Source organism: Phyllobates terribilis, unplaced genomic scaffold (assembly GCF_046119375.1).
Source record: "Phyllobates terribilis strain yellow unplaced genomic scaffold, ASM4611937v1 Scaffold_7__3_contigs__length_470593459, whole genome shotgun sequence".
Lineage (NCBI taxonomy): Eukaryota > Metazoa > Chordata > Amphibia > Anura > Dendrobatidae > Phyllobates > Phyllobates terribilis.
The window spans coordinates 130,007,958-130,016,670 of NW_027362767.1; positions in this window are offsets into that span (position 1 = coordinate 130,007,958).

The window sequence follows — 8,713 nt, forward strand, 5'->3', positions numbered from 1 at the left end:
GAGCTTCACCCTGGACTTGAATCCTGTTCTCTTTCCTGCACTTCTGTGAGATACAGATCACACACACCACTTCTCCCTTTTGCTGCAGCCAGAATACAATAACAAGTTCCCCACAATCCCTCTGGGGTTCTGCTAAAACAATCCCTGTCTCCTGTGACTGTGTTAACCCCTCTAGTTGCTGAATGCTTCTGAAGCACAACACTTCCTGTCTCCTGTGCTTGTGTTATTTGTAGCAGTTGCTGGATGTTTTGGAAGCAACAGCACTACGTCTGCATGTCACACCCCCCCCCCCCCCCTCAGCATCACCAGCAGCCTCCTCTCATCACCACCAGGTCCACCTCAGCATGAGACTCCCCTCACCACCAGGACCCCTTACCACAAGGCCCCCCCTCAGCACCACCAGGCCCCCGCTCAGCACAAGACTCCCCTCACCACCAGGTCCCACCCTCAGCACGACTACCCCCACCACAGGGCCCCCCTCAGCATGACTCCCCTCAGCACAAGGCCCCCCTCAGCATCACCGGACCCCCCTCAGCATCACCGGGCCCCCCCTCAGCATCACCAGACCCCCCCTCTCAGCATCACCAGGACCCCCCTCACCATCACCAGGCCCCCCTCAGCACCACCAGGACCCCTCTCAGCATCACCATCCTCACCTCAGCACCAGACTCAGCAGCCTCCTCCTCCACCTCACACACTGGCCTCCGTTGCCATCTCCTCCGAGGCACGCTGCTCTGCTAAGGAATGCAATGAAGATGAGTGTGCAGCGTATCAGGAGATCGGAGTCAGGACCACGATGCACCCGGCAGCGGCTTAAAGGTATAGCGCCCATTTCCGTCTGTCGGGTGCATCATGCATCTGGCGTGCGGCGGCGGTGGTGCTGCTGCTCCTGAGGCCCGGTGAGCGGAAGCAAAGAGAGGAGGGCCCCGGGCTGCCAGCGTGACCGGGCCTCCCCTTTTTGCTTCTTCTCACCGGGCCCCATACAGTAGTAAGGGCAGTAATGCCCTGATGGTGGCCCTGGACCTGCTAAGCATAATGGTTTATGCAAAGTCTGTCCGTTGATGCCTATCTAAGTTGACTGATTTCATCAGAGTTAGACAGTAGAAGTAGTGGTATCTGGAGCAACTAAAGTTTGGAATACAGATAAGTGGCAATGTCTGCCCATAAGTGACTACCAACAGGAGGAATGGAAGATTGGTAACACATCCCTTGCTCACATGCTGCCATCAACAATGTTTTTATGACCCTTGCTAATGACCCAATCAGCTCATTCATTGATCGGAAGGAGGGCTCCATTGAATGATCACTCAGCTGATTAGTGGCCTGTATAAATGCTAGACTAGAGGCAAACCACAAAAAAATTGGCAATCGTGACTTACAAGGGCAGAGGGTAAAGCTAAATTGACTTGGAACCATCTTCATAATCAGTAGACCTTGGTGAAACTGGGCACTGACACTGGAATGGAGCTGTCCAGTATCCCAGATAGTTCAGTAAGACATTCTCTGGGATTAACTTCTGACAGTAATGCCTTATCTGCCCTGTAGAGGTGCTGTAGGGACACTGAACACTTGCTGCGCACTTCCCCACAGATTACAACCAATAGCAGCAGTGGGGAACCCAATGATCAGCCAATCAGTGTGGGAACCTTCTACCAAAAAGACGTTATTGAAACCAGATAACTCTTTTAGGGCTGGAAACCCCTCTTTTCATGGTCCCCGGAGCTGTGGTGTGGTCTGCTCCTATAATTGATACTGAGTAGTATAGTTTAAAGGTGATTTTACTAAGGAAGGAAGCAGCTGAGGAAGTAGCTAGCGTCTCCTTTTACTTCATGACGAATCAATAAAACTTACAAGCTATAACATTGCAATAAGAGAAGTAAAAAAAATGGATATTTGCAAACAAATTAGCAGCTTCATTGTATATTCTTTTGGAAATACGCTACATATAAGTCAAAAACATTTCATATTTTACTTTGAATCCTGGTGGATCAGAGGTCAATTCAAACAGTAAAATAAAATGAAGGATGGCTTTTCTACCGGGCCATATAATCTGTCTCCACTTGTGAGATGTAACACACATCCTTATTTACCGCTACGAAGCGCACAGTCATGGTTATACAAATAGACTTTAAATAGGATTACTAATTATGGCTGCTGATCTGTAGGCTTGAATCATGTTGTTTACCTGCACCGGGTGAGCCAGAGTAAAAAAGACAGCTGCAGCCCCAGCACAATCTGTTTTCTCTTACTAGCTGTTCAGACACATATTATATGTTATCTGCACACCATCATTAATTGCGAAACACTCTGTCTGCAGAACAACCGCCTTACCGACAACCTGCCAAATCATGAGCATACACATACATACACGCACATATGTATTGCAATTACACAAGTTTTGTTATACACATGTTTATTTCCTTTGTGTGTATTGGAACAACACAAAAAACTGAGAAAAAAGGCAAATCAGACATAATTTCACACAAAAACCCTCAAACGGGACGGACAATATTGTTGGCACCCTCAACTTAATATTTGGTTGCTCACCCTTTGGAATAAATAACTGCAATCAATCGCTTCCTATAACCATCAGCTTCTTACACCTCTCTACTGGAATCCTGGACCCCTCTTCTTTTGAAAACTCCTCCAGGTCTCTCATATGTGAAGGCGCCTTCTCCCAACAGCAATGTTAAAATCTCTCCACATGGGATTTAGATCCGGACTCATTGCTGCCACTTCAGAAATCTCCAGCGCTTTGTTTCCATCCATTTCTGGGGGCGTCTTGAAGTATGTTTGGGGTCATTGTCCTGCTGGTAGACCCATGACCTAGGACACAAACCCAGCTTTCTGACACTAGGCACTACATTGTGACCAAAAATCCTTGTACATAGTCAAGACACCCAGTGCCAGAGGCAGCTAAACAATCCCAAAACATCTTTGAACCTCCACTAGAAGTAGAAAGATGTGTTTTACCAAAAAGCTCTATCTTGGTCTCATCTGTCCACAAGATGCTTTCCCAGAAGGATTTTGGCTTACTCTTGTAAATTTTGGCAAACTACAGTCTAGCTTTTTTATGTCTCTGTGTCAGCAGTGGGGTCCTCCTTTGTCTCCTGCCATAGCGTTTCATCTCATTCATATGTGGACTGACAGTTTGCGCTGACACTGATGCACCCTGAGCCTGCAGAATTTCTTTGGAACTTGATTGTTGCTGCTTATCCACCATCCGCACTATTCTACGTTGCAACTTTCATCAATTTTTCTCTGCCGTCCACGTCCAGGGAGATTAGCTGCAGTGCCATGGGTTGTAAACTTCTTGATTATGTTGCGCACTGTGGACAAAGAAACATCAAGATCTCTGGAGATTGACTTGAAACCTTTAGATTGACATTTTTCAACATTTTACTTATCAAGTCCTCAGACAGTTCTCTTCTCCTCTTTCTGTTCTCCATGCTTCGTGTGGCACACACAGACACACAATGCAAAGATTGAGTCAACGTCTCCCCTTTTTATCTGGTTTCAGGTGTGATTTTCATATTGCCCACACCTGTTACTTGCCTGTTACTTGCCAGAGGTGAGTTTGAACAAGAATCACATGCTTGAAACAAAGTTGTTTACCAAAATTTTTGGAAAGGTGCTAACAATTTTGTCTGGCCCATTTTGGGAGTTTTGTGTCAAATGATGTCCAATTTGCTTTTTTTCTCTGTGTTGTTCCAGTACACAAAAAGGAAATAAACATGTGAATAACAAAACATAATCTCCATGGTGAAGAGAAACCCCTTCACAACAGCCAACCAAGTGAACAACACTCTCCAGGAGGTAGGCGTATCAATATCCAAATCTACCATAAAGAGAAGACTGCATGAAAGTAAATACAGAGGGTTCACTGCATGGTGCAAGCCACTCATAAGCATCAAGAATAAAAAGGCTAGACTGGACTTTGCTAAAAAACATCTAAAAAAGCCAGCACAGTTCTGGAAGAACATTCTTTGGACAGATGAAACCAAGATCAACCTCTACCAGAATGATGGAAAGAGAAAAGTATGGCGAAGGCGTGGTACAGCTCATGATCCAAAGCATACCACATCATCTGTAAAACACGGCGGAGGCAGTGTGATGGCTTGGGCATGCATGGCTGCCAGTGGCACTGGGTCACTAGTGTTTATTGATGATGTGACACAGGACAGAAGCAGCCGGAGGAATTCTGATGTATTCAGAGCCATACTGTGTGCTCAGATCCAGCCAAATGCAGCCAAACTGATTGGTCGTCGTTTCATACTACAGATGAACAATGACCCAAAACATAAAGCCAAAGCAACCCAGGAGTTTATTAAAGCAAAGAAGTGGAATATTCTTGAATGGCCAAGTCAGTCACCTGATCTCAACCCAATTGAGCATGCATTTCACTTGTTAAAGACTAAACTTCAGACAGAAAGGCCCACAAACAAACAGCAACTGAAAACCACCGCAGTGAAGGCCTGGCAGAGCATCAAAAAGGAGGAAACACAGCGTCTGGTGATGTCCATGAGTTCAAGACTTCAGGCAGTCATTGCCAACAAAGGGTTTTCAACCAAGTACTAGAAATGAACATTTTATTTACAATTATTTAATCTGTCAAATTACTTTTGGTCCCTTTAAAAACAGGGTGGCACATGTTAAGGAGCAGAAACTCCTAAACCCTTCATCCAATTTTAATGTGGATACCCTCAAATGAAAGATGAAAGTCTGAACTTCAGCTGCATCTGAATTGTTTTGTTTAAAATTCATTGTGGTAATGTCTAGGACCAAAATTAGAAAAATGTCTCTGTCCAAATATATATGGACCTAACTGTATATACACACACAGTACAGTGCAAAGGTTTCAGGCAGGTATTGAAAAAAATGTGTCAAACTGAGAAATATTTCAAAAATAGATGTGTTAATAGTTTATTTTTATCAAGTAATAATAATAATAATAATAATAATAAAACACAGAGTGAATGAACTAAAAAGATATACAGTACAGACCAAAAGTTTGGACACACCTTATCATTTAAAGATTTTTCTGTATTTTCATGACTATGAAAATTGTACATTCACACTGAAGGCATCAAAACTATGAATTAACACATGTGGAATTATATACTTCACAAAAAGTGTGAAACAACTGAAAATATGTCTTATATTCTAGGTTCTTCAAAGTAGCCACCTTTTGCTTTGATGACTGCTTTGCACACTCTTGGCATTCTCTTGATGAGCTTCAAGAGGTAGTCACCGGAAATGGTCTTCCAACAATCTTGAAGGAGTTCCCAGAGATGCTTAGCACTTGTTGGACCTTTTGCCTTCACTCTGCGGTCCAGCTCACCCCAAACCATCTCGATTGGGTTCAGGTCTGGTGACTGTGGAGGCCAGGTCATCTGGCGTAGCACCCTATCACTCTCCTTCTTGGTTAAATAGCCCTTACACAGCCTGGAGGTGTGTTTGGGGCCATTGTCCTGTTGAAAAATAAATGATGGTCCAACTAAACGCAAACCGGGTGGAATAACATGCCGCTGCAAGATGCTGTGGTAGCCATGCTGGTTCAGTATGCCTTCAATTTTGAATAAATCCCCAACAGTGTCACCAGCAAAGCCCCCCCACTCCATCACACCTCCTCCTCCATGCTTCACGGTGGGAACCAGGCATGTAGAGTCCATCCGTTCACCTTTTCTGCATCGCACAAAGACACGGTGGTTGGAACCAAAGATCTCACATTTGGACTCATCAGACCAAAGCACAGATTTCCACTGGTCTAATGTCCATTCCTTGTGTTCTTTAGCCCAAACAAGTCTCTTCTGCTTGTTGCCTGTCCTTAGCAGTGGTTTCCTAGCAGCTATTTTACCATGAAGGCCTGCTGCACAAAGTCTCCTATTAACAGTTGTTGTAGAGATGTGTCTGCTGCTAGAACTCTGTGTGGCATTGACCTGGTCTCTAATCTGAGCTGCTGTTAACCTGCGATTTCTGAGGCTGGTGACTCGGATAAACTTATCCTCAGGAGCAGAGGTGACTCTTGGTCTTCCTTTCCTGGGGCGGTCCTCATGTGAGCCAGTTTCTTTGTAGCACTTGATGGTTTTTGCAACTGCACTTGGGAACACTTTCAAAGTTTTCCCAATTTTTCGCATTGACTGACCTTCATTTCTTAAAGTAATGATGGCCATTCATTTTTCTTTACTTAGAATTTGTATTATGGCAACAAAAAAGCAGCTAACAGTCTATTCAGTAGGACTATCAGCTGTGTATCCACCAGACTTCTGCACAACACAACTGATGGTCCCAACCCCATTCATAAGACAAGAAATAGCACTTATTAAACCTGACAGGGCACACCTGTGAAGTGAAAACCATTTCGGGTGACTACCTCTTGAAGCTCATCAAGAGAATGCCAAGAGTGTGCAAAGCAGTCATCAAAGCAAAAGGTGGCTACTTTGAAGAACCTAGAATATAAGACATATTTTCAGTTGTTTCACACTTTTTTGCCAAGTATATAATTCCACGTGTTAATTCATAGTTTTGATGCCTTCAGTGTGAATGTACAATTTTCATAGTCATGAAAATACAGAAAAATCTTTAAATGAGAAGGTGTGTCCAAACTTTTGGTCTGTACTGTATGAGCCACATCAATATTTGGTGACCGCCGCTGCCTTCTTCTAGGTACTTGTCAGTTGCGCACAGTTTATGAAGGAAGTCGGGAGGAGTTTGTCCCAAACATCTTGGAGAACTAACAACAGATCCGTGGATGTCACTTGTACAATCCTTCTGTGTCTCCATGTGATCCCAGATGGTGAGGTCAGGGTCCGCGGGGCCGGATCATCACTTCCAGGACTCCTTGTTCTTCTTCACGATGAAGATATCTCTTGGTGACAGTGTCTGGATGTTTGGGGATATTGTCCGGCTGCAAAATATATTTGGAGGCAATCAGACGCCTCCTGATGGTGATGTATGATGGAGAAGTATCTCCTGCATTTCTCAGCATTGAGGACACCAAGAAATGGGCAACATTGAGGATAGTAGACGCAGTGATCGGCCAAGGAAGCGGTGGAGCAGATGAAAGATGTAATATCCTTACTTCCCTTCGAAATCGGAATCTATGTTCTATCAGCAGAACTAGAATGGAGATTATGAACCCGGACCTCTCGTCCAACATCGGGTCTGATCTCACAAATGCTCTTCTAGATGAAGGGGCAAGGATTCCCACAAACGCCTCCAAAATCTTGTAGGAAACCTTCCCAGAGTGGAAGCTCAGCATAAATTAGATTTTTATCGATATCTCACTGAACACAAGAATAATTTCCAAAATTTTAACAAGACCGAGTTTCATTGAACATTTTTTTAACCCATATCAAAGTAAGGTTAATAACTTTCATTACAAAGTCTTTAGTTTTACTCGAAATAGTTGATGCAAAAATGAGTACACCCCATATCAAAACACTGCTACATTTAGTATTTTTTGTGACTTCCATGATTTTTAAGGACTGCACCAAGTCTTCTAGGCAAGGAATGAACAAGTTGGTGACATACTGCAACATCTAGCTTTTCCCATTCTTAAAGAACGACCTCTTCTAGATTCTGGATGCTGGATGGAGAGTGATGACAACTTGTCTCTTCAGAATTCCCCGTAGGTGTTTGGTTGGGTTCAGATCAGGGGACACTTGGCCACTGAATCACTTTCGCCCTGCTCTTCTTTAGAAATGCAAGAACAAGGTGAAAAGAAGTGACAAGACCATTTTTCTGGCAGCTTGGATGCCACTCACTATTTTCTACATAGACTTTTTAAAAAAAGTCTCGGTAGCTAGTCCGACAATGGAAAATGTGCTAAAAAAAGTTGCTGCAGGAAAACACCACTGGGGTTTTCCTGAAGCATCTTCGGCTTGAAAAGCTTGACAATTTTCCTTACATAGAAAGAAAATGTTGATTCTCATGAGAGGTTTTTTTTGCGGCATTTTCTGTTCCAAAAATGATGAAAAAAGAGGCAATGTGAAGATACTCTAAGGATATGTGAGCACTGAGTTTTTCCCAAGCGGTCAAAAACGAGTTTTCCAAGCAGAAGCCACTTCCGGAAACGTTCTTTCAAGGTTGCGTTTCTTAGGGTTTTTTTTGTCCTGAACCGTTTTTGTTAATCGTTTTCTGTAAATGTTTTTTGAGGGTGATTTTCTCACGAGTTTTTAAATCCATTGGGTATGTCTCCATAGAAGTTTTCATTAAGAGATTTCGGAGCAGAACCTCCAAGTTTTTGATGATTTTTGCCCTTTGAGGAGGATTTGGGGAGGTCCTGCTCAGTTTCTGTTCCAAAAACCTCAAAAAAAATTCTGTGTATATAGCCACCAAGTGAAAACACCTCAAGGACACTCCAAAAACATGCCCAGGTGTTCTTGATTTCCCACTGACTTGTACTGTAAAGTATTGAGCTTCTTTCTAGTGGAAACGTCTGAAGATGGTCAGGTCACTTATTTTTGGCCGCTTATTTTTGGAAGTCTGAAGTGGTTAAAAGACTGAACATATGATCAGAAGGTCGTTTTTACATAGAAATGAACAGGAAGGGTCTTTCAAGTGTTTTTGAGTGTTTTTTGGAACGTATCTGCTCCATAAGACGCCTCAGAAAACTCAGTGTGACTATAGTCTAGAACACCCATAGGGTATTGAGCTTTTGGTTTCCATCCTTTCCTTCGAATCTGTGGGGCATGTTGATATGGTACTCTAA